At 39.8% G+C, this 22,236-nt stretch overlaps 1 long non-coding RNA gene across 1 annotated transcript in view; it reads right to left on the bottom strand.

The window, feature by feature from the left end:
- Positions 1-2,686: 2,686 nt before the first annotated feature.
- The window catches only part of LOC137764160 (uncharacterized), a 118,002-nt gene continuing 98,452 nt past the window's right edge, over positions 2,687-22,236 (bottom strand). The window contains exon 4 of the long non-coding RNA XR_011073924.1: positions 2,687-2,783. This is a non-coding gene — a long non-coding RNA (uncharacterized lncRNA). The remainder of the gene's footprint in view (positions 2,784-22,236) is intronic.

Below are 22,236 nucleotides of genomic sequence, written 5' to 3'. Positions count from 1 at the left end.
CTGAAGTGAATACACACTTGGTTGTCTCTTTGCCAGAATCAGAGCAAATCAGCATTTCAAAATTCCTGAACTTAGTTTTCTCCCAAGAACGTGTTTCAGTATTACATTTTGAAAAATACTCTGGAACTGCTCTATAAAACTGGTTTGACACCCACGTTGATTGCATGCAGTTATTATTTACCTCCGTGAAAAGCTCAAGGATCCCCACTCTCGTTGACTTTCTACTCCAAATGTGGATCAGGGTCAAGGGCAAGGTTATTTTATTGGATCACAGTGCCAAGAAGGAATTTCATTGTTAATGCAGAGGAGTGAAAAGTCCAAGCTTTCCCAGATTCATGTCTTTCTGACCCTTCCTTTTTGGCTCTCTTCCATAAACCCCAAACCAATTAAATCAGAATATCTGGAATTTGGGACCAGGACCCCAGGCGATTGTAATGTGAAGCTAGGGCTGAGAACCAGTTCTGTAGAGGGCCGAGATTCAGGTGAGGGCTCAGGCAGGCAGGTGTGGAAGAATCCTTCTAACCTACTTAGACTGGTTCCAGCCTAAATGTGGCCCATGGATCAGCAGCATTGACTCCACCTGGAAGCTTGTTAGAGATGCAGAATCTTAGGCCCTCCCCAGCTAGCTTAAGTCAGAATCTGAATTGTAACAAAATATTTAGGTGATTTATTGTATATTAAAATTTCAGAAGCGGTGACCTAGGCAAGAGGACTCCTCCTTATACCCCAGGGCTCCATATTGAAATTAGAGACCAAATCTCTGACTGATAAGTGTTCCTTGGTCTGGCACATTTCTTCCTGTAGATGGTTGGTGAAGGATGGAATCAGGTTCCTATCATTTCCATCTCATTCAGTCTATCATCTTAACTCTACTTACAGTTATTTGCAGGGGGTAAAGAGAAGAATGGGAAGATGCCAGAAGCTAGTCCATCAACGATATCAGCTTATATAATTAGGAGATATGTTCACAGTGGGTTTCCACTATACTCAAGAGGCTTATTTTACAAAGTAAAGATAATAAGGTTTCAGGGAATTGGCTAAAAATCTTCTGTGACTTTTAATGAGTAAAATTTGGGAAAAGAGAAGTCAGTAATTAACATCCCATGGTCATTACACTTGGGCACTAAGCTACTAAATGGCAGTCTATGCCAGGCCTAGACCTGCCTTAAAGGAGTTTCAGTCAAATCCTTCCACCCCAGATGCTCTGAGCTGACCAGCCTTGTCTCTGGACCATTCTGCCAGCAACAGCCTTAGAGGAAGACTTGAGATTTTAAGATAATGGCTTACAAAACTCAGACCTTGAAAATGATGGTAATGAATCATTTTTGAGCACTTACTATGTGCTAAGCATTGTTCTAAGAGCCTTAAAAGTATTAATTCATTTAATCTTCACAACTGTTTGAGATACTATTATTATTCCTCTTATACAGGTGGGGAAACCGAGATACAGAGAAGTTATATACATGGTAAAGCAGGATTCAAACCGAGGTGGCCTGATACCTCCAACACAAGGCAGTAGAACTTACTATATGGAGAATCAATATAGTAAAAGGGAAGGAGGCCATTGGACTCTCTCTTTTGCTCATCTGGGAGTATTTCTAAGTTCTACAAACAATTAGATAGATGCAGACTTCAAAATCTTCAGTAATATTTTATCTCTCCAATGCAACACCTTTCAAACTTTAATGGGCATATGAATGAGTCAGGAATCTTTTTTAAAATGCAGATTCTGACTCAGAATATCTAGAGTAGGGCCCAAGATTTTGCATTTCTAATAAGCTCCAATTTAATGTTAATGTTGCTGGTCTAGGGTCACACTTTGAGTAGCGAGGCAACAGGATACATAAATATATATTTTTTAATGCATAAAATCACAATCTCACCTCTTGCTAAATAGATTATGTAGCAAGCATTTCATCCTACAAGTCTGTGAGGTTGCTCCAATCTAATTGTTAGTAGGACTTAGAAATGCTCCGCAGAGGGGCAAAGGGAGAGTCAAATGGTTTCTGATACTCTGTGGTGAGAATCTGAACTTTTGTACTCTTGTAATTTGGTATCACTGATATGTTTAGCATGAAGGTATTCTAAAGTATGTTTCTTACCTCACTGATGATAATAGTTGCTAATGTTATTTCCTTAGTTGATACCTAACCTGCTTAATGTTTCAAATTTTACCTAAAATAATAAACACATGAACCAAATAAATAGTAAAAAATAGTAATTTAACTTCCAGATTGTAGACACAAGTGAATTCTCTTTTATTGCACTCTGTCATAGTGAAACAAACAATAAAAATGTTTTATATATATTATTTTGAAAAGATGTTGAAGTTTGGATTTAAAAGTGGGCTACAGAATGTAGATCAAAAATATTTATTGCCTACATGGCACAAGGGAGCACAAATTGCAAAATGATAACTCACACCTATCCTTCTAAATTTTAAAGTGAGGCAAATGTCAAAGGTATTTGCGTAATATGATGTATTATTCAAAAAAGAAAGTACACAGTTTTCAGACCAGCATATATAATTTGATGTCAATCGTACAGACAGACTCACACACACTCAAGAAAGAGACAAGAGTATGTACTGAGATTATCCATACCAGAAAATGGCCCAGCAGCTCCTTGTGAACATGAAACTTCTTAAGACTCAAGTTCATCATGATTTATGATGAAAGTTGAATTCCACCTCTTCTGCTTGCCTCAGGGTGGAAGACTCAGTGAAAAGGACAAAAATCAGGAAGGATATATTGAAGCAAGCAGTATAGTCATGCAATGGTTTTCTGAAAAAGTTACAATTAGTTCAAATTATGAATATAAAAATTAAATCATAATATCAGTGCACGTCTCTCTTTTCAGACCTCATTTGTTTCTAGAAATTTGAAAGTTGATTTCTAATACAAAATTGTCATGGATGCCTAGAGCCCACATACCTAATTCTGAATCTGCAATTTCATCAGATGTCTGGATAAGAAACTTAATAACTTTTTACTCCACAGTCCCCATTGTCCCTCAAGATGTCATAGCTTCAGTTGGGACATTCAGAACTAGAACCTGGAGCTTCAGGAGTAAGAGCCTTCCAGAAGGAAACTCAACAGCTCTTTCCCCAGACAATCAAAGCTGTGTGAATCTTCTCCTTGGGCTGGGCCACTTCTTAGTTGCTCACTGGAGGCTCCACAGACAGCCCCATAGACAGCAGAGCAGAACTTCCTTGGAGTCAGGTACATCAGACAGTTGCTGCTCCAAATCCTGATCCTGAAACTCACGGCCGGTTTCATGCTTTTTTTTTTTTTTTTTTTCCTTCTAGGTTCTAAGACCTAGAACACTGCTCAGGTGCCTTGACAGCTGAACAACTTATCCTAACTCCTTCAGCACCTCCACCAAAGGACAGCTCTCCACAGGCTCTGGTCTAGGTTGAACAGCTTTTTCAGTGGACAAAAATTCTTAGAGCTGTATAAGGGAAGTAAGGCTATGGAGTACTGCACCATATCAGCCTCCTACCTATCCTTCAACTAGGGCAAGTTCCTGCCAGAGATGTTATCCTTCAACTAGGGCAAGTGCCTGCCAGAGATGTTGTTCGGTAATGTCTGAACTCAGATGTAGGGGAACTTAGGCAAAGCCATAGATTCCCCTTCATATGAGCTCTTCTGAGAGCAGAGGGGCCGTATGATAATAACAATAGCACTTACCAGCACCTGTTACCTGCTATGTACCAGGCAGGCACTGTTATAAGAAGTTTACACAAACTATTTTGCAAGGCAGCTACATAAAATATTGTCACAAAGTAATATTTTATTTATGTAAAGTAACATTATCTCCATTGTATAGATGAGGAATCTGAAGGGCAAGTGACTTAATAATTGAGTACATGTAAAAGACTTAAAACTGTGCCAGGCACATAGTAGACTCAATAAATGCTACTTATTTCTCACTAAAGAAAGTCCTCAAACCGCAAGGGAAGAGAGAAAGAAAGAAGAAAGGAACAGAGAAGAGCTACAAAAAACATTCAGAAAACAATTAATAAAATGGCAATAAGTTCATATCTACCAATAATTACTTTAAATGTAAATAGACAAAATTCTCCAGTCAAAAATCATAGAGTGGCTGAATGGATAAAAACAAACAAACAAACAAACAAACAAAACATCTATATGCTGCCTACAAGAGACTCACTTCCAAAGTAAAGACACACACACAAACTGAAAGTGAAGGGATGGAGAAAGATTTTCCATGCAAATAGAAATAAAAAGAAAGCTGGTGTAAGTATATACTTATCAGACAAAACAGACTTTAAAACAAAGACTGTAATGAAAGACAATGGGCATTATATAATGATAAAGGGGTCAATCCAGCAAGAAGATATAACACTTATAAATATACACACACCCAACATGGGAGCACCAAAATATGTAAAGCAAATATTAACAGACTTAAAGGGAGAAATTGACAGCAATAGTAGTAAGGGACTTTAACACCCCACTTACATCAATGGATAGATCATCCAGACAGAAGATCAATAAGGAAACATTGGCCTTAAACAACACATTAGATCAAATGAACTTAATAGATATATGTAGAATATTCCATCCAAAAGTAGCAGAATATACATTCTTCTCGAATGCATATGCAACATGCTCCAGGATAGATATTATCAGAAAGACAAGAAATAACAAGTGTTGGTAGCAAAGGGAACCTTCATGCACTGTTGGTGGGAAAGTAAATTGGTGCAACCACTATAGAAAACAGTATGGAGTTTCCTCAAAAAATTAAAAATATGACTACCATACAATCCAGCAATTCCACTTCTTGGTATCTATTTGAAGAAAACAAAAACACTAATTTGAAAAGATATCTGCAACCCTATGTTTATTACAGCATTATTTACAATAGTCAAGATATGACCACAACCTAAGTATCCATTGATAGATGAATGAATAAAGAAAATATGATAGAGAAAGAGAGAGAGAAATACTACTCAGCCATATAAAAGAATGAAATCTTGCTATTTACAGCAACATGAATGAACCTTGTGGGTATTATGCTAAGTGGTCAGACAGAGAAAGACAAATAAAACATTATTTCACTTACATGTGGAATCTAAAAAACAAAACAAACAAAACAAAACATAACCCAGACTCATAGATACAAAACACAGATTGGTGGTTGCTAGTGCAGAGAGGAGTTGAGAGGGAACAAATGGGTGAAGGGGATCAAGAGGTACAAACTTCCACTTATAAATAAGTCATGGGGATGTAATGTACAATAGGGGTAATACAGTCAATAATATTGTATTAACTTTGTATGGTGACAGATGGTAACTAGACTTATTGTGATGATCATTTTGCAATGCACACAAATGCTGAATCATTATGTTGTACACCTGAAACTAATATAATATTGTATGCCAAATATACTTCAATAAAAATCTTTTAAATGTTAGTTATTTTAATCACACAATTAGTAAGCGGCAGGGTTGGGATTCAAATAAAGGCATCCCACACATTAACCACTCACCTTCTACTGCCCCTTCTGTGTAAACTGAGCTCCGAGAATAGCCTTAAGTATCCCATAGTTACTCCATATATATCTAGAAACAAGATATTCTAATACAAAAATATGATCATGTTACTTATCACTTGTATGATAAGGCCAACTCTCCTTAGCATGGCATTTGAGGCTTCTCACCATCTCATCCCAGCCACTGCTCCCCAACACCCCTTGTTCCAGCCCATTGTTCCCCTCACCATGGCAGTATTCCTGGTTTGTTCAAATATCTCTCTCTCCCTCTCTCTCTATGTGTGTTCATGCTCCTCCTTTTGAAGTGCTCTCTTCCAACTTCCATACCTAATACCACTCCATCAATAAAGCTTTCCCTAAACCCCTCTTTCACTCCTAATCCCATCCTGTGGAACTGCTGCCTCACATCTTCTTCTGCAGGAAGTTTCTCACACCTCCCTATAGCACTAACTACACAATACTAAAGTCTCATGGTTTATATATCAACCTCTCCCACTGGATTGGGCACTCCTTGAGAGGAGGACCACAAGCAATGATTATTTGGAAAGCATTCGTAAAACAATTATTATTCAGTACCAGGCTCTATGTCCACTATAGTACATCAGCTGTAACTTCTGGATATTGATTTGTTTGGCCCTTTGGCTAGGAAGTTTCCTCTTCTCCATTATATCACGCCTCAATTTGGGCTCAGAAGCAAATCCTGAGATAAGGATTGCAGTGAAAGCAGTTTGGGAGGCTCAGGAAGTACTAGCAGGGGATGAGGAACTAGGACAGGGAAAGGAAGGAAGCAGTAAAGTAAAAAAACCCTAGAGGAAGGGTTGTTGGGTATTTGTACACCATGTCCCATCAGTCCTTGGTTGAGGGTGCTTGGGGTATTAATTCCCTACTCCTTTCTTCTAGCCCTCCCTTTATAACTGAGAAAAGCACATGGCTCTGGAAAAGCACTTAGTCAAAGAGGTGCAGATCCTGGCATCTGGAAGTGGGCTAGAGCATGCCGCGGTGGCAGGGGAGGAATCTGGGTGTGGCACTGACAGCGTCTGCTAGGAAGCCACTCTAAAACACCCTAGGGTTGGGAGAAAAGCAAACCCTGTACACTGTTGGTGGGAATGGAAATTGGCGCAGCCACTATGGAAAACAGTATGGAGGTCCAAAAAACTAAAAACAGAATAACCATATGACCCAGCAATTCCACTCCTGGGTATATATCTGAAACAAGAACACTAATTCGAAAAGATACATGCACCCCAATGTTCATAGCAGCATTATTTACAGCTGCCAAGATACGGAAGCAACCTAAGTGTCCATCAACAGATGAATGGATAAAGAAGACGCGTTATGTGTAGAATACTATTCAGTCATAAAAAAGAACAAAATTTTGCTGTTTGCAGCAACATGGATGGACTTGAAGGGCATGATGCTATTATGCTAAGTGAAATAAGTCAGACAGAGAAAGACAACTATATGATATCACTTATATGTGGAATCTAAAAACTACAACAAACTAGTGAATATAACAAAAAAGAAGTAGACTCAAACAAACTAGAGAACAAACTAGTGGTTACCAGTGGTGGAGGGAAGAAAGGGGTTGGGGAGTGGGAGGTACAAACTATTGGGTGTAAGATAGGTTACAAGGATATATTGTACAACATGGGGAATATAGCCAATATTTTGTAATAACTATAAATGGAGTATAACCTTTAAAAATTGTATTAAAAAATTAAAAAATAGAAATGCCCCAAGGTTGTGGAGGAGGAACGTGAGTTAGAATTCTGGAAGGTTTCCAGTCGTTCTCACTTGATAGTAGTTTCTTTCTTTTTTTTTTTTTTAATTAATTAATTAATTTATTTATTTATTTATTTATTTTTGGCTGCGTTGGGTCTTCGTTGCTGCACACAGGTTTTCTTTTTAGTTGCAGCGAGCGGGGGCTACTCTTTGTTGTGGTGCACAGGCCTCTTATTAAGATGGCTTCTCTTGTTGTGGAGCACGGGCTCTCGGCACGTGGGCTTCAGTAGTTGTGGCACGTGGGCTCAGTAGTTGTGGCTCGTAGGCTCTAGAGCACAGGCTCAGTAGTTGTGGCGCATGGGCTTAGTTGCTCCGTGGCATGTGGGATCTTCCCGGACCAGGGATCGAACCCTTGTCCCCTGCATTAGCAGGCGGATTCTTAACCACTGTGCCACCAGGGAAGTCCCGATAGTAGTTTCTTAACTCCTAGAACACAACACAAATTCCCTATCTTTGGAACTAAAGAACGTAGGTGGTTGGAAGCCTGAAAGTAATATGAGATTGAACCCATGGATAAAGTCTAATATAAATTGGTACCAGGATTATGTTTGCATTATAGATGAGGTTATAACTTCAAGGAATAGCTGAATATCCACTATACGTCAAGAAATTTAAAAAAATGTTTTAGTCAAAACAAGATGAGCACAAACTGCAAATGAAGAACATGGCCTTCAGTCATGGAGAAGTCAAATAAATATAAAGACATTTAAAGATCAAGTTAATAAAGAAGTCAGCAGATGGGATCTGGGAGAGTACACCTCAAAGGAAAAAAGGTATTAAGAACCTGAATAGCCATACAATGCAACTGTGCTTGTGGTCCAAAGATCTCTGGGTTTTCATCAGGGAGTTTTACAGAGAACAAACCAATATAGGAGAAAAATATAAATGGCTAGAATCTCTGATAATAGCTTATGGGGAGTAGTGCTATGTTATTTCTTTAATTTCCCCAAGCAGTGTTTTTACAGCTATCTAAGTAAGCAAAATGCAATTTTTAAAAAGTAACTTCTTGCAAGGAGTTCTGTGAGTTACCGCCTTCAGATCAAGCCATGTCTGTGTGGGCAGTACAGTGTAGGTAGGGAAAAGGGGTAAAGAACGGACTTGATTGAAAAAAATCAACACATATGCCAAAGGTAGCCACAATTTTTTAAAACCGGATTCTGGCTCAAAAACAGAAGAAGCGAATTTATCTGGGTGATATTAATATCTCTTAATAAGGAATGTTTCAATATGAGAGGGTGGTCTACATGAAAATATAGAAACGGGGATCAGAACAGCTAAAGTTGGCAGAGTTCATCCACGTAACATTGCTCAGGGGAAAAAACACTGACGCTGAGGAAAATAAATATGCTTACTAAAGGGCAGTGCCCTGCTCTGAGTTAGAAACAACTCACTTAGCTTCCTGAGAGTTCCGGCTATACTATCAACCTCCTTTGCTCTGTCTTTGTGCTCATAGAGCAACCACCTGATTTATGTCCATACAGGTTTTAAGATATTGTGAAACCAGGAAGAGCTTCCTGGAGGGTAGATGCGCACGTGTCATGGTGAACGAACAGCCCCCATCATAAACTGATAGCTTGCTAAGTGTTGTTAAGTTTAAGTCAGACCACTTGCGTCAGATGACTTTTCTGGTATGCTGAGAAAGGGAAGTTCCTGGGTCACAAAGCTAAGAACCAGACTTGGGAGTCCGGTGACTTCACCAAGGTTAAGGTTAATCTACGACATCTTTCTAGACAACCAGTGAAGCAACCCTCACCCGGATGATCTCTGTACCTTCAAACTGGATAGTATTACCCACATTAGTAATAAATGTGGAAAAACATCTCCAAAAGAGAACGTTCTCAATACACACGGGCAAAGAGGGCCAGTACAGCCTGAAGAGGCCAGACTTTGTGGGGGAGGATAGCCAGGACACTCTGTACCTCTACCTTCATCTGTAAAATGGAAATAATTATAATATCTGCTTCCTGCCAGAGCACCAGAACTTAAACATACAAATAACCACTGTCTTCCAAATTCATCCTAAGCACCTCTATGTTCTTTCCAAAAAAGTTACTGTTCAAAATGCTTCTTTGGAACTTTACCTTGGAATTTTCCCTCAGAGCCATTTTACAGGCCACAAAACAAACTCTGCCTCATTTACCAGGGTCAAACCTCACTTCACCAACAAAAAACAACTTTTCCCAGTCTAATCCCCCACTTAAGCCATCACACAATGCTGAGAATGACAACCTGGTCAGTTTACAACTGTGACTTCAGCCTCCCCGGCCCCTGGCTCCTTTCCCGCAGCCCAGAAGCACAACCGGTCTCTGCACTTTGTTTCACTAGCTCTAGCTCTATTTCTCTACCCTGCCACAAACCCTAGAAAGAGTAGTTTGCATTTCTCCTTCTTCATTCCTGCATAATTACTCACCATCGAGATGACCTGGCCTCCAGTTCCTCTACTTTACTAAATACCCTCATCAAAGATCACCAACGACTTTCTACAGCCAAACTCAGAAGCTCCTCACACCACATCCTGCCTCTCTAGAGCATCTGACCCAATGACCAGCTCTCCTGACTCACCTCTCTTGGCATCTACGCCAACCCCTCCTTTCACTTCCCCTCCTGTCTCTCTGGTTACACCTCAACCTATTCTGATCCTCTTTCCTTGAATATAGGCTTTCCCAGAATTCTGGCTTTGGAATTCTTCTCACTTTATACTCTCTCACTGGGCAAATTTAATCTTCCCATGGCTTAACATTAACTAGACATAGTTGTCTTAAAAAAAATTTTTTTTAAATTTTTATACAATTTTTAAAGGTTACTTTCCATTTACAGTTATTGCAAAATATTGGCTATATTCCTTGTGTTGTACACTACATTCTTGAGCCTATCTTACACCCAATAGTTTGTACCTCTCACTCCCCCACCCTATATTGCCTGTTCTGCTTCATTTACATTGACTCAACTCCTTCCATCATTTTTCAATATTCAGTCTTGACATTTGTGCATCTTTTATGTTCCAGAAGCACTGAAGTCCCTGTCTTGACAGAGCTCACTTCTTAGGTTGGAGTACAGAAAAGCAAACAAAAATAACTACCACAATAGATGTTATAATAAATTGCAACATTTTATATTATATATAATGTACAAGGAAATGGAGGGAATGATTATTTCTGCCTCTGAGAAGGCAGCTCAGGTGAGCAATGTAAAAGAGGAAGTCCAGGCAGAGGGAAAAGCAGGAGAGAAGCCTCATCGGTAGGAATGTACACAGGATGCCCAGGTAAAGGACAGTGAGAAATCTCACTGTTGGGGAGAGTGGATGGAGGCAAGCCTGGAGAGTTGGGCTTAGCGAGGTTGGAAAGGGGCTTTGTTTACTGTGCTAAGATGTACAGGCGTTATTCAGAGGGTGATGAGAAGCCAACAGGAGTTTCAAGTGGGTAGATGCCATGGTAGGTCTGTGTTTTAGATAGACCACTCTAAGGCAATGTGGGAGGCTGGATGGGAGAAGAGTGAGCCAGGAGATAAGGACTATTGTGCACACTCAGGACTGCCTCAGGCAGTGGGCGTGGAGAGGAGGAGACGGATGTGACAGTTCAACAGAACTTAGTTACCTTGCTATTCACAGTGATTACGGCACATGGGAGGGTGTACATATTTGCCCCTCCATATAATCAAACTCAGTTTTTTCATTTATTCCTTAAGCACAGCACCTAAGAAACTACAGATAACGAATTTTATTCTACTTGCCCATGTTTTGTGATTGCTCATTATTTTAGACTAGTTCAGAATTTGTGACAAAGGTACAATTTAACTTGGCCCTAGCTACTAAAAAAGAAACAAAGGGAGGGAGGGAGGGAGGGAAGAAGGAAGGAAGGAAGGAGGGAAGGTTTACTAAGCAAATTAATATTATAAACGAGATTGCAAAAAAATTTTTCTTCTGAAGACAGCAGTTTTGAGCCTTTAGAAAGCATGGAAGTCCACAGAAATATGGCACTGCTGACTCCTAATCCACATAAGAAGTCACATCATTATGTCCACCCTCTGCTCCTCACCTGAACGGAACGTCTGTGGTTGCCAAATAGTCAGGGGGAAAAAATCTCAGTGATATTCGACAAACTATGGAGTTGAAGGGGAAGAAAAGAAGGAGCAATGATAAACCGTGATGGGGTGAGAAGCTGCCAGCAAAGAGGCCTGCAAAACCTCAAACTCCTTCTCCCTCACTACCTGGGTCTTTACATGTTGCTGTGATCATCTAGCCAGAAATTCTACCAATTAGCAGTTCCCTTGGGTTCACAAATATTCCGTTAAAAAATGCAAGTACTGCAGAGACTGTTAAGGTCAGGTTAGTCATCCTCAGATTACTGTGAAGGGTGGGCATTTAGGCTCAGACCCTTTAATGGGGCAGAAGTGGAACATAATAGGACTGCGAGGAGACACCTTAGGAAATAGGAGGGAGAGGCCAGAGCTTTGTACTTCATAACGCAGATAAGAGAGAGGAAACACCTTTTCTCTCCTTCTTCACTTCAGCACCTCATTATTGTTCCCAGTGTAACCTTGAGCAGGACCCTAAGGGGACTTCCCAGGACAGACCTCTCCCCCATGTCCTCTGTTGTAGCTCCTCTCTGAAGTACCTACATAACAGTATCTGATGCACATTTCCTGAGTTGTGTTATAGATGCTAAAACCCCACCAAATGGAAGACAGTGTTAACTACTTGGTGACTATGAGCATGTAACCCCCAGACCTACCGGAGCCTGAGGAATGACAGTGTTAACCCCTGTGACGCTACCCTGTTACCTCGCCATCAACCAATCAGAGAATTGTGCATGAGCTCATCACATACCCTGTGACTCCCCTCCCTCACCATGCCTTTAAAAATGCTTTCCTGAAACTCATAAGGCAGTTCTGGCTTTTTGAGCATTAGCTGTCCTGGCCTCCTTGTCTGGCACCTTACAGTAAATGCTGCACTTTCTTTCACCACAACCCAATGTCAGGAGATTGGCTTTACTGTGCACAGGTGAGCGGACCCAGGTTTGGCTCCATAACACCAGGACCCAAATTGAGATGCACCCTATTAGTACCAATGCAGGCCACAGTATGATTTACATATGCTGTCATAGTTCGGAATTATGGGTTTCATCTTAAATTCCACTTCTTATACCATTTATTTGGGAAAAGGTGACAAAGTTCCAAAGAGTTGACTTATGAATACACTCACAACCCACTATTTGGAAATTTTCACTAATTCCTATCCATTCACTAAAGGTCTCCAGAACCTTTTATCTAACTCTGATAACTGTATGCACTTGAAAGTATTTTTTGATAAATTAAGATGAACTTTTCTCCACTGGATTGAATTATTTAGGTGACACATTACTATCACTATTGATAGCAATTACAATAATAAAGGATGCTAGCATCAAAGCACTTCTACATTGCTTTTGAGTAAAATAAATATTTAGTATATCCATTAGTAACACCAGAGTTAAATTTTATCTTTGAAACAATTGAAAAATTAACTGCAATTGTATTATTTTAACCAGAATAAGCATTTGAAGTTATTTAATTGGATATTTCCAACTCTTTTAGGTAGGTAGCTCAGATATAATTATCCCTAAAAAATTATCCTAAGTTTTAGCTGTATTAATTTATTAAACTTTTGGGAACTGAAATTAGGGCAAAATTCTCCTGGTTTTAAGTTGTTCTCCATACCTGAAACTCTAGTTATAGTTTCTAAGAAAGTTGTGAACTTCCATAGAATCTGGGAGTGATTTATGACTTGAAGACAAAGGGTGATTATTTTAGTCCCAAATTCTAAGTGTAGGTCCTATGTTTGAATGAGGCAGTTGTTCATTGTTTTTTAGTGGCTACTGGTCACCTTGAAGAAAGTTATATTTGTCCCAAATATGTCCTCTTTTAGGGAAGGTTGGAAATGTGGGGAATGTCTCCAAAGGACAGAAACGCTCTGGGATATATTCCTTTAACCACTTCTGCTATTCATGGTTCTTCATTGAGGAATGACTCAAAATCATAAATCCTAGACTCAGCTTTCATCCTGTAACTTTTAAATCACTTGCTAAGGAAAATCTTAAGATGCCAAAATTTCACTATAAATGTCATATTTTATTTTATTTTATTTTATTTTTTTTTTATTAATTTATTAATTAATTTATTTATTTTTGGCTGTGCTGGGTCCCCGTTTCTGCGCGAGGGCTCTCTCTAGTTGCGGCAAGCGGGGGCCACTCTTCATCGCGGTGCGCGGGCCTCTCACTATCGTGGCCTCTCCTGTTGCGGAGCACAGGCTCCAGACGCGCAGGCTCAGTAGTTGTGGCTCACGGGCCTAGTTGCTCCGCGGCATGTGGGATCTTCCCAGACCAGGGCTCGAACCCGTGTCCCCTGCATTAGCAGGCAGATTCTCAACCACTGCGCCACCAGGGAAGCCCTAAATGTCATATTTTAAATGGAAGTCATCCTATAGTGAAAGTCATAGCTACACTGGCCATCCCTGTTTAAAACTGAGTTTGAAGTGCATTTCGAACTTCAGCCTAATATGAGGACTTTCCAGTTGCCTTTGCTGCACTAAGCAAATGTATGTGGAAGGAATCACAGCCACAAAATCACCTGCCAATTTTAATTTTGTTCTTAGGGACACTCTGTACAATGGAAAAGGAGAGGGATTCCCTACTAAGAAAGTGAAAGATAAGAGTACTAACATTTTGAGTTTTTATTGTGTTAGCATGAGGGAAATGAAGCCAAGTAACAGATCCAAGGGTCAGAGAGCTGGTAAACAATAGTAGAACTGAAGCTTGAACTGATCATGGGGTTTCCTAAAGAACTGAAGATTTTTAAGGAAGAAGAAGGTACTTATACGGTACTTATGAGAACAAAGATAACAGTATCAGATTTTATCTTAAGAAAATGCCAAACTGAAAACAAAACTGGGGATCCAAAATATAAAACATATGAAATATGAAGGTCATATGGGTTAAATCTTTCATGAATTATTAAAATTAGGCACATACATGTATGTGCACGCACATGGGCATACACCCCAATCCTTGGGTTTCTGTACTCTTATAAATTTATTGCTTTTAATTATATGGTGACATACACTCAGGATTATCAATTGCTATTTTTAATTTGTTAGTGATTATTAAACTTAAGAGACAATCTTTAATGCAGCAATGCAGCATATAGCCAGTTCTAGATAAATAGTTCCAGATTAGTTAGAATCTGACCAATAATACGAACACACAGAAATGGCAAAAATATGACCTGCTTGCTGACCTTAATTTCAGTTGGAATTCCTATGGATTTAATATAAGATAAATAACATCACCATCATCATTATCACTAATATTTATCAAGTCTATCAAATATGCCAGGAACTGTATACTCTCTCGTTTAATCATCATTATTACTCTGTGAAGAGGTATATTGCAACTCCTTATCACAGATGCAATAACCAAAGCTTGAGGACTGTAGCAGATGTTTGTGGAGGATCATGCAACATGCCCTAGTACACTTGATTTCAGTGTGTCTTGGATGTACATTTCCATGCATGAGGCCAGTGTCCCACATCAAATCCGGGCCTCAGCATCTCCCTGCTTTGCTGCCAGAAGTTTCTTTGAAGCCTTGGGAAGCTGCTCAGTTATGCAGAAATCTGGAAAGGGAGTGGGGAAATATTAATGACTCTCAGAGTCACTCTCAACCAATGTGGGCAAGAATCAGCAGGTAAATGCACCAGGATTTCCATCTTGTGATGAGACAATTCTATACAAGTCCTTAGAATGTCCCCAGCACAACTGAGTCCAGTTCCCCCAACAGCAACCAAATCATTAATATGCCCTTTATTGGCTTTTCTTCCTTCCAAGTCCTATTGTCCCCACTTCTGCTTCCTGGGATCACCTCTGAAGTAAATTATCTTCACCCAAGTTCTTGTCTCAGGAGAACCCAAAATAAGGCAAGTAGATTAGGTAACTTGCCCTAAGCCAAACAGCAATTGTCAGAGCCAGAACCGGAACCTAAACCATCTGTTTCCAACACCCGTGGTCTTAGAGACGTTCCCCACTGTGAGTTAACATTAACATATCCGTAAAACCAAGCCAAAAGACAAAAAAGAAAAGGCAGATCACAAACACATTTTCTCCCAGCGCTTTAAAAAGTCAAGTATGCTTCTGCCATTCTACGTTAAGCTGGTTGCTGAAAGAACAGCATGCACGTGGACCCCCCCGTCTTGAGGACTCTGGGGTCTAATGAAGACAGGCACTGTGCCATGGACACCAGTGAACCACATGAAGACGCAACTTACTAGGATCGCTGAGTCTAGTGATGAATGTGTGATATTCACGCCTAAATCAGGGTCATAAAGAAGAACCCATTCAAGGTAGAAGATAAATACTATTGAAGTGGATACCAGGTTTAGTGGCAAATTTTAGACAATATTTGCAGGCTTGTGTTCTGGGTCTGACTCTACTGCTAAATACACCATGTGATTTGGGACACATTATTGAACCCCTCTGTTTCCTCATTTGTAAAATGAAGACAATACTTCTTGCCCTGTCTGCTGCACAGGGCAGCTGGGAAGCTCAAGTGAGATACGGTACCTGAAAGTTCTTTGAATCACACAAAGCACTTGGCAAATATAAACTACTATTACTAACACTTTGAATCATCACCATCATCAATGTTTATGATTACTTCTGCATTTGTTACATGACAGGCACCATGGACAAACTTTTCAAAGATATGTCAAATGTGAAGCATATGATCTTGCTGTGACATTAGCTACAATAGAGTGAAATTGAATACAAAGCAGATCTAATTTTGAAATGACATTTTACTAATGGGGGCTCCCATAAAATTGTAATATGGCTTTGAGAATAAAGCTATGGCAACATCCCAGCACACTGCAACCTAGAATGGATCCCAGGGCCAACATTACTTCCTCGGAGTTAACTAATTGGTTAAGGACATGAGTAAATTCCTCCAGACCACTGGGTGCCAATTAGTGCTAATTTTGGCTATAATGAAGAATGGGCTGAAACCAACCTGAAGACATTTAGTGGGATAAATGTAAAGTCATATTCCTAGGGACAAGGAATTTTGGAAAACAATCATTGGTTATCCTCTCATTGTTTGGAAGAGCCCAATAAATAGCACTGAGTGATGAACCAAAAGAGAAACAAGACAATGACATAAGGCCATTCAGGCAAGACTATTACTTTATTACTGATAAAGTTGATAATGAAGAAACTGACTTAAATCTATAGACAAGTAGGCTTCACAGAGCCCCACTGGATTATTGCCAGCTCCCTGGGACGAAAACTCTTTGCAAAACTTACAGCACGGGGAGAGCAGGCCAGAGCACGTGCTTTCTGTGGGCCAGCTTGCTCCCAAAGAAAGAGAAGAGAGAAAGGCACTGAGTTAAGGATGTCCATTTTCTCCATCAGATGAAGTCACTCCTCCTCCCATCAGATGAAGCCACTTCTCCTTTGGGAAGACTGAGTGAGAGGAGTGGAGAGAGCCCAGGCCTGGTTCAGGAATGGGGTTCCCACCACACAGAAGGAAACATCAGGAGTGGGGAAAGAAGTTTGTCCCTCTGTAAAGCATGGAGGCCCAGAGAGAATATGTGAACTTTCCAGGATTGGTGGCAGTGTCAGGGCTGAAAGCCAGAGCTGTTTTATTTATCTGTGTTTTTAAAAAAAAGAGCAAAAACAGAAAAAGAGAGACCTCCTGATTTATTAGCATTGCACCTGAAAAAGTTGGGCTTTGGGGTTGTTTCATAGACTACAAAATTAGCATGAAACTATTGGTCACATGTGTGGCTTAAGTATAGGGTCCAGATCACAGAAAACCACTAATCTGTTCTCCAAAACTTTCTGGAGAATCGTATTCAACTCTATGAACCGCACTTTATTAGGAAGATTGATGATGCAGGAAGTACAGAAAGATATGATCAGGATACTAAGAAGCTGAAACAGAACTGGAATTTGGAAAGTCCTCACTGAGAAGAGGGAGGGGACTTGCTTCTGCAGAGCTCCAGAAAAAAGACAGAACCAAGAGCAGTGAGAGAAAGTCATATGGAGGCAGTTTTAAGTCAATGGAAGGAAGAACTTTCGAACATATGCACACATACACACATACACACACACACACACACACACACACACACACGTCTAGCAGTGAGCAGGATGCAAATCTGATCATGTTGCCCCCTTGTAAAAACCACTGGATGGTTTCCTAGTCCTCTTAGGATAATGTCCAAAGTCCTTAGTAGAGTTTACGAGTTCTTTGTGGATGGGCTGTTCAGTTGGTGTCCAGCCCCAGGTCGTACCCTCTCCCTGTCACTCCGCTGGCTGCAGCCACACTGACCTTCTTTACTCCCTGGAGCATAGCAGGCTCCTTCCCACCTCCCATCTTGAATGTGCAGGTCCCTCTGCCTGTGTGGTCTTCCTTCTTTTCTATACCAAACCAACTCCGGTTCATCCTTCAGATCTCAGTTTTCCCATCTTCATGGAGTCCTTTCTACCTCCTGGAGGAGCTCACTCCACCCCCTGTGCTCCCCTTCTTAGTACTTGTCAGAGTTGTGGCTTTACTTGTCTTCTTTGGCCCTTTAATTAATGTCTGTCTCCCCTACTAACCCATGAATTCCACAAGGGCAGGGAATGTATCATTACTCACAGTATCCCAGAGCCCAGCACGGTGCCTGCACAGATCTACTCATCACAGACCTCCTGAACAAGGAGGGGAGGGGAAGGGCAGAGGAGGAGGAAGAAGGGACTCCCCAGAACTAGAAAGATTCAAGCAGAGGATATGAAGGACCATCTTTCAAGCAAAGGGTTGAAAATATTCCTGTGCCGGTGGAACGACTGAACCAGCTCAAGCCAGTCAGCAAGTATCTGCTAAGCACATACTGTGTTCCAGGAGCTAGGTACAGTTCTGAATCAAAGCCTGCACTGATGTATAAGAGAATTTTCCATTCTAAGAGCTGGTGATTACACGGAGCAAATCTGTTTAACACCGTAAGACAGAAAAAGAAAAAATGAAAATGTATGACATTCAGGACCAGGTTTCCATCCCAAACTGCAGTCATATCTGACTTCATTAAAGACATATTATGGACTTTGAGTATTGGAATTACTCCTTTTTGATGAGCCATAGCTATAATTAACAAAGAATGGGAGAAGGAGAATTAAGTTAATATCTTGTGGGAAGCAACTGTGAGAACTAAAATAAGGAACCACCCCAGTGATTCCAACTAGCCTTTCTTAAGAGTACACTAAACAAAGCCCAGCTGAGTCTGTTTCCAGCGAGTCCTTCCAAAGAGTTCAAATGTGTAAGGACAGAGATGAAAAAATTCAAATTCCCTTTTACCAGGATGTCGCCAGGAGTGAAAGCCTCCATTTAGAATTCCTTGTTTTTTCAAATGTAACTTTCACATTCTAAAACCGTGTACCTCTCTCTGATGGAAGATTGAAGCCAGACTTTGGGCTCCTGCTGTCAGGAGAGGTGCGCAGAGGGGATCATGAACGAACAGAAGGAACACAGGCTCACGAAGGAATAGCCCAGAGCTGATTCTCGCCTTAAAGAGAACAAAATGAACTCTTTAACCATTTACATTTCTCTGTGCAACTTATTTTATTCTTTACTCTCTGGCTTAGTCTTGGGAGATGCATCCATTGTTATTAAATATATATCTGCTCTCATTTTTCCTGGAACATGCTGCCCAGAGATGGCCATGTGAGAAGCAGCCTGAAGACAAATTAGTGCCACACTTCATGGCCTCCGCCCTTGGGACATTCAGCAGTCACTGCTTTCTCTGTCCAGATGTCTCAACACCTAGAGTATGTACTCTTGTTCCCTTCTTGTGCATCTACAAGAGTTTTGTGCCTGGGAAGAGTTTTGTTGTATTTTAAGATAAGAAATATCATATCAGACTTGTCGACAAAACTGAAAAAAGTAAGAACATGGGGAAAGACTGAAGATACAGTTGGCAAGGAGATAATTAATGGAGCAAGATTTTGGAAGAGGTGCGAGGGGTCTAACAAATGCTCATTCATCTGAAAAGTCATTTTAAGACTCAGTTCCAGAGGTCTGCTACAAAAGCTCAGAGTTCTCTAAATCGGAAACTATTCAACTTTACAACTCCTCTACTGCTTATATTTGTTTCTTCTTATCAAAGTAATATAGTAAAATAATAATTCAAAAAACTTTGCCATTCATAATACAAATTTAAACTATATTGGCTTCATGGCACTGAAGCTGTTTGAGTTCCCGTTAATTAAGGCCTGAATTGATTAGTAGATTTAAGAATCACATTTATAAATGTAGTTTTCCGAATGCCTATATAACAGAATAAGCAAGATATAAACAAACAATGTACTATTCAGCCATAGCCAATGGGTAATTTCCTGGACACAATAGTGTCAAGGTTCAATGCTTAAAACCTGTGGAAAAGTGGCTGTCAAATTAATGGCAAAAGTACAGGAAGCCGACCTCTGTGATCATCGGAATCTTAAGATCCATTGACTCATTTTAATATTTTTCAAACCAGTTAAATGACCCAACTCTGGGAAAATGTGACATTTACTAGGCATTTGAGAATGATTAATTTGGTATGTGTATCTTTGTGCTTTTTTCAAACTATGTATTATGGAAAAATTTTAACATATGCAAAAAAGAAGACAGTATAATGAAACTTCATGTACCCATCACCCGTTCTCCCTGCAAATTATTTTGAAGCAAAGCTCACATGTCATTTTATTTCCTCTGTGTCTACGTATTACAATTCTAACTATTATTTTATATACGTATATTTTTATACATTTTTATTGGAGTACAATTGCTTCACAATGCTGTGTTAGTTTCTGTTGTACATCAAAGTGAATCAGCCACATGCATACATATACCCCCATATCCTCTCCCTCTTGAGCCTCCTTCCCACCTTCCCTATCCCACCCCTTTAGGTGTCGAAAAGCACCAAGCTGATCTCCCTGTGCTATGCGGCTGCTTCCCACTAGCTATCTATTTTACATGTGGTAGTGTATATATGTCCATGCTTCTCTCACTTCGGCCCTGCATCCCCCTCTCCCCGCCACATGTGCTCGAGTGCATTCTCTATGTCTGTGTATGTATTCCTGCCCTCCCACTAGGTTCATCAGTACCATTTTTTTTTTACATCCATATATATGCATTAGCATACGGTATTTGTTTTTCTCTTTCTGACTCACTTTGCTCTGTATGACAGACTCTAGATCCATCCACCTCACTACAAATAACTCAATTTCGTTTCTTTTTATGGCTGAGTAATATTCCATTGTATATATGTGCCACATCTTCTTTATCCATTCATCTGTCGATGGACACTTAGGTTGCTTCCATGTCCTGGCTATTGTAAATAGTGCTGCAATTAACATTGTGGTACATGACTCCTTTTGAACTATGGATTTCTCAGGGTATGTGTCCAGTAGTGGGATTGCTGGGTCATATGGTAGCTCTATTTTTAGTTTTTTAAGGAACCTCCATACTGTTCTCCATAATGACTGTATCAATTTACGTTCCCACCAACAGTGCAGTAGGGTTCAGTTTTCACCACACCCTCTCCAGCATTTACTGTTTGTAGATCTTTTGTGATGGCCATTCTGGACGGTGTGGGGTGATACCTCATTGTAGTTTTGATTTGCATTTCTCTAATAATTAGTGATGTTGAGCATCTTTTCATGTGCCTCTTGGCCATGTGTATGTCTTCCTTGGTGAAATGTTTATTTAGGTCTTCCGCCCATTTTTTAATTGGTTTGTTTGTTTTTTTAATACTGAGCTCCACGAGTTGTTTGTATATTTTGGAGATTAATCCTTTGTGCGTTGTTTCATTTGCAAATATTTTCTCCCATTCTGAGGGTTGTCTTTTCATCTTGTTTATGGTCTCCTTTGCTGTGCAAAAGCTTTTAAGTTTCATTAGCTCCCATTTGTCTATTTTTGTTTTTATTTCCATTACTCTAGGAGGTGGGTCAAAAAAGATCTTGCTGTGATTTATGTCACAGAGTGTTTTTCCTATGTTTTCCTCTAAGAGTTTTACAGTGTGTGGTCTTACATTTAGGTCTTTAATCCATTTTGAGTTTATTTTTGTGTATGGTGTTAGGGAGTGTTCTAATTTCATTCTTTTACATGTAGCTGTCCAGTTTTCCCAGCACCACTTATTGAAGAGGCTGTCTTCTATTGTGTGTTCTTGCCTCCATTGTTGTAAATTAGGTGACCATATGTGTGTGGGTTTATCTCTGGGCTTTCTATCCTGTACCATTGATATATATATTTCTGTTTTTGTGCCAGTACCATACTGTCTTGATTACTGTTAGCTTTGTAGTATAGTTTGAAGTTGGGGAGCCTGATTCCTCCAGCTCTGTTTTTCTTTCTCAAGATTGTTTTGGCTATTCGGGATCTTTTGTGTTTCCATACGAATTGTAAAATTTTTTGTTCTAATTCTGTGAAGAATGCCATTGGTAGTTTGAAAGGGATTGCATTGAATCTGTAGATTGCTTTGGGTAGTATAGTCGTTTTCACAATACTGATTCTTCCAATCCAAGAACATGGTATATATCTCCATCTGTTTATGTCATCTTTGATTTCTTTCATCAGTGTTTTATAGTTTTCTGAGTACAAGTTTTTCACCTCCTTAGGTAGGTTTATTCCTAGGTATTTTATTCTTTTTGTTGTGATGGTAAATGGGATTGTTTCCTTAATTTCTCTTTCTGATTTTTCATTGTTAGTGTATAGGAATGCAAGAGATGTCTGTGCATTAATTTTGTATCCTGCAACCTTACCAAATTCATTAATTTATTTCTAGTAGTTTTCTAGTTTGAGTTTTCTGGTGGCATCTTTAGGATTTTCTATGTATAGTGTCATGTCATCTGCACAGTGACAATTTTACTTCTTTTCCAATTTGTATTTCTTTTATTT

Source organism: Eschrichtius robustus, chromosome 4, assembly GCF_028021215.1.
Source record: "Eschrichtius robustus isolate mEscRob2 chromosome 4, mEscRob2.pri, whole genome shotgun sequence".
NCBI classification, from domain to species: Eukaryota; Metazoa; Chordata; class Mammalia; order Artiodactyla; family Eschrichtiidae; genus Eschrichtius; species Eschrichtius robustus.
This window is presented reverse-complemented; position numbering and strand designations above follow the sequence as displayed.